Genomic DNA, 5,057 nt, shown 5'->3' on the forward strand with positions numbered 1-5,057 from the left:
CACCAGTAGGAAGCGCGCGCACCATCGTGTCAAAAAAAAGAACAATTGACTCCGAGTGCGGGGTGTTCCAAGAAAGTGGACTTCTGATTATTTTGTCACGGAGTACAAAGAGCGAGCTGTTTGTCTGATATGCCAGAATTCAGTGTCTGTGTCAAAGGAATACAATTTGCGTCGACACTACGAAACTCAACATAAAGGTAAATATGATTCTTTGGTCGGACAAGTGAGAAAAGATAAAATATTAAGACTGAAACATGGATTGACAACTCAGCAAAATACGTTTGTGAAGCAAAAGCAGCTCAATATGTCATCACTTCGAGCAAGCTATCAAGTTGCCAAGCTCGTAGCGCGCACTGGCAGAGCATTCACAGAGGGAGAATTTGTTAAAGAATGCCTTCTTTCTGTGGCCAAAGAGATGTGTCCAGAGAAGGCGGATTTATTTAGTACAGTGAGGCTTTCAGGACCTGCAATTACACGAAGGACTGAAGAAATGGGGGAAAATTTGAATCTGCAGTTGCAAAACTCCTCAAAAAAACTTTGCTGTTTCTCATTGGCACTCGCCAAAAGCAATGATGTTCGTGATTCTGCACAACTTCTAATTTTCATTCGTGGGACAAATGATCGTTTCAAAGTCACAGAGGAGCTTGCTGCACTGAAAAGCACCAAAGGAACAACTACAGGAGAGGATATCCATGAGAAAGTTTGCCAAACTATGAACGATTTGGAGCTGGACTGGGGTAAACTATTCAGTGTGACACCTGGTGGTGCTCCTAGCGTGGTGGGGTCCATGAAAGGAGTGGTTGCACACATTAACAAAGAGATGGACAAACGCAGCCATTCACATCCAATAGCCATACACCGCATCATCCACCAACAAGCCCTGTGTTGTAAATCACTGAAGCTGGACTCTGTCATGAAAATTGTGCTTTCTTGTGTTAACTGCATTAGAGCTCACGCACTAAACCACAGACAGTGTCAGGAATTTCTGTCTGAGCTAAATGTTGCCTATGAAGATATTCTGTACCACACAGAAGTCCGCTGGCTGAGTCGAGGGACAGTTTTGAAACGATTTTATGACTTACTTCCACAGGTTTATGATTTTGTGCTTTCTAAAAACAAAGAAGTACCAGAGCTCAAAGATGCAGAACGGAAATGGCACCTTGCGTTTCTGACAGATGTAACAGAGCTACTCAACAATTTCAGTGTCCAGCTTCAAGGAAAGGGGAAGCTCATCTGTGATGTGTATTCACATGTGAAAGCATTTCAAGTCAAATTAGACCTGCTCATTAACCAAGTAAAGGAGGAAAACTTCTGCCATCTCCCCACAACTCAAAACCTGTCTGCAGAAAAACCAGCAGTCGCATTCCCAAACAAAACGTGTATGGATGTACTAGAAATGTTGCAAAAGGAGTTTCAAATTAGATTTAAAGAGCTTCGTCTCCATGAACAGGACATGCAGCTTTTCCGGAACCCATTTTCTGTTGACATTGAAACTGTTGATCCGATTTACCAAATGGAATTGGCCGAGCTACAGACTTGTGACTCGCTGAAAGATGCATTCAAATCAAGCAGCCTTACTAATTTCTATGCGTCTCTCCCCTCAGAGACATCTCAGGAACCATGCACTCCAAATTGCAACCATCTTTGGCAGCACCTATGTCTGTGAGCAGACTTTTTCCCGAATGAAACATCTGAAATCTCCAGTCAGATCCAGACTAACTGATGAACACTTGCATCACTTGCTACGACTGGCAGTGACAAATATGGAACCTAACACTGACCATCTCATTAGCCAAAAGCAGGCCCATAGTTCACATTGAAATATTATTGGTTTTTGTTGATTACAATTGTTCTTATTTAAATATTGCATTCTTTTCCCTGTTTTTTGTGCACTACTACAAACAAAATATGTGCAGTGTGCATAGGGATTTGTTCATTTTTTTCCAAACTATAGTCCGGCCCCCGACAGTGTCTGAGGGACAGTGAACTGCCCCCCTGTTTAAAAAGTTTGATGACCCCTGGTTTAGGTCTAAAGGATTATATGTACACAGCCACTCATCAGAGTCAGCCTTTGCCTGTCAGAGCCCTCTCAAGGACATTCACTGAAACAGTTTTGTGGATAACTGGCTAGCTGAAAAAGGTCACATAGACATAGTCCAGCTGGCTGGACAAAAATGCACATCGCTCTCAGCTTATCTGAAGTAAAGCAAAAATACACTATCCTTGGCTGTTCTTGTTACACAGTAACAGGAAGATTGCGGTGGGAAAAGGATGTTGCAGGTGGGAACAGATAACTACAGAAGAGAAACTAGGGGCGGGCTTGGTATTTAGGCAACTAACCAATAATGAGCTTAACTTTTGTAATATGTATGAGCTAATTATAACAAGGTATAAAAGATGACTGTAAGGCACAATAAATGAAGTCTGCTGATCACTCATATTGAGTGACTGTGTCTTCCCTCCGTCGCGACACAGTTTCACAAAGTTGAAATGATAGATGATTTATTAAGGTGACAGATATAAGAAGTTTGGAATTGCCGTTGATAAATGCACTCTACTGCAAAAATCGAGCTTGAGTTAAGAGTGCAATGCTCTTGTTAACTATACTGTCCTGGGTAATATCCAACATAGTCAGAGGAGCAAGTCTTACCAAAGCGGTGTCTGTGCTTGGGGAGGAGAGAGGTCCAGGCTCATCAACCCATCCAGTAGTTGGAGATCTTGTCCTCAAAAAAGAGGATTCTAAAATGCCAGATTTATACTCATGGCAAGGTAGGACTAAGTCAATTACTGTGTGCTGATTGGTCCTTAGCAAGGATTGTCAATTCTGGAAGGCCAGTGGTGTCCCATGGTTCATCACAGAGTGGGGGGGATTCAGTACAGATTTATGGTACACATTCATGGTACAGACTTATGGTTACAGATTTACGGGAGTTTTCCTTGCTTTTTCTGAAGCAACACATGTCACCCTGGGTGTCACTCAGTCAGTTTGCTTGTTAGACTGCATTTGTTATCTGTTTTGTGAGATAAGCATGCTGTTCAAGTCAAACTCCCACTACTTCCTGCTGATTCATGGCAGCTTTGGTGATTGGCACCAGAAACTCCGGTGTCCCACAACAGCTCGATGTGCAAGTGGAAACCAATGATGAGTGGCATTCCTCAGGGGTCGGTATTGGGACCAGTGCTGTTCAAAAGCTTTGTCGGGGACATGGACAGTGGGATCGAGTGCACCCTCAGCAAGTTTATTGATGACACCAAGCTGTGTGGTGTGATCAACACATTGGAGGGAGGGACGCCATCCAGAGGGACCTTGACAAGCTAGAGAGGTGGGCATGTGCAAACCTCATGAGGTTCAACAAGGCCAAGTGCAAGGTTCTGCACCTGGGTTGGGGCAACCCCCAGTATCAATACAGGCTGGGCAGAGAATGGATTGACAGCAGCCCTGAGGAGAAGGACTTGGGGGTGTTGGTAGATGAGAATCTCAGCATGGCCCGACAATGTGCGATTGCAACCCAGAAAGCCAACTGAATTCTGGGCTGCATCAAAAGAAGCATGGCCAGCAGGTTGAGGAAGATTATTCTCCCCCTCTACTCCACTCTTGTGAGACCTCACCTGGAGTAGAGTACTGCATTCATCTCTGGGGCCCCCAACATAAAAATAACATGGACCTGTTGGAACGAGTCCAGAGGAGGGCCATGAAGCTGATCAGAGGGCTGGAGCTCCTCTCCTATGAAGACAGGCTGAGAGAGTTGGGGTTGTTCAGCCTGGAGAAGAGAAGGCTCCAGGGACTCCTTATAGCAGCCTTCCAGTATGTAAAGGGGGCCTACAAGAAAGCTGGAGAGGGACTTCTTACAAGGGCATGCAGTGATAGGATGAGGGGTAGTGGTTTTAAACTGAAAGAGGGTAGACTTAGATTAGATATTAGGAAGAAATTCTTTACTGTGAGGGTGGTGATGCACTGGAACAGGTTGCCCAGAGAAGTTGTGGATGCCCCATCCCTGGAAGTGTTCAAGGCCAGGTTGGATGGGGCTTTGAGCAACCTGGTCTAGTGGAAGGTGTCCCTGTCCATGGCAGGGGGGTTGGAACTGTATGATCTTTAAGGTCCCTTCCAACCCAAACCATTCCATGATTCTATGATTCTATGACATAATCCTATTACAAGAGTCTTATACATGTGTCATGACTTGATATGGCAGAAAAGTTAAAAGTGATACTACCACTGTTTTTCTGCTCTTTTTATTTATAATTTTATTTAATTTTATTTAATCTTCTAAATCAGTATTAACATTTTAGAAATGCAACGAATCATTGTAAAAACTAATTTACAATTTTTGAGATGAAATACAATATTCATGAATACTTGATAAAACCAGATTTTTGAGTAGCACAGAATCTGAATTGAACAACTACCCTTAGAGAGAAGGGAAAACTAAGTGAAAAATGATGGACTGCAAAACAGGAAAACAATTACCTGACCTTGTGAAGCTATTTTTATATGGCTGGCTACTTCTATACTTCAATTTGATTATTATTTGCTGGGTTTGTTCCAGAGAAATTGGGAAGTCTGGGTGACAGAACTTGTCTTGGCTATGGCTGTCTGAAGCTTCAGGACATGATGTAGGGTATATCTGTTTATTTAAACTTTTTCCTAAGAAAGGAGAAGAGCAAGTATATGCAAATACTATTTCTTGTAGTGGAACTTCTTTTCCTTTATGAGTTAACATTTTTAGACATACACTGATTTTATTAGGTAAGTTTAACAAATGTCAGGGTAAGAAATAGATCAGCACTTGAGCCTGCAGTGAGACCCATTAACTAAATCAAGAAAGCAATGAAAAGATATATGTTTTCCCCTTTTTCTGTTTTTAATTACTTCATGTATTAAGGAGTGGAGCACTGAAAACATCTGGTGTATAATGCCAATGGTCATGCTGTATCCACTTGAATTACTATCTCATCACAAGGCAAGTGCTATTTAAAAAAGGGAAAGTAAGCAGGAAAATTCATTTTTTAAAAAAAGTAACTTTACTTGACAGACCAAAATCTTTAGATGTGGCGAT

The sequence above is a fragment of the Falco rusticolus genome, chromosome W (assembly GCF_015220075.1).
Source record: "Falco rusticolus isolate bFalRus1 chromosome W, bFalRus1.pri, whole genome shotgun sequence".
NCBI classification, from domain to species: Eukaryota; Metazoa; Chordata; class Aves; order Falconiformes; family Falconidae; genus Falco; species Falco rusticolus.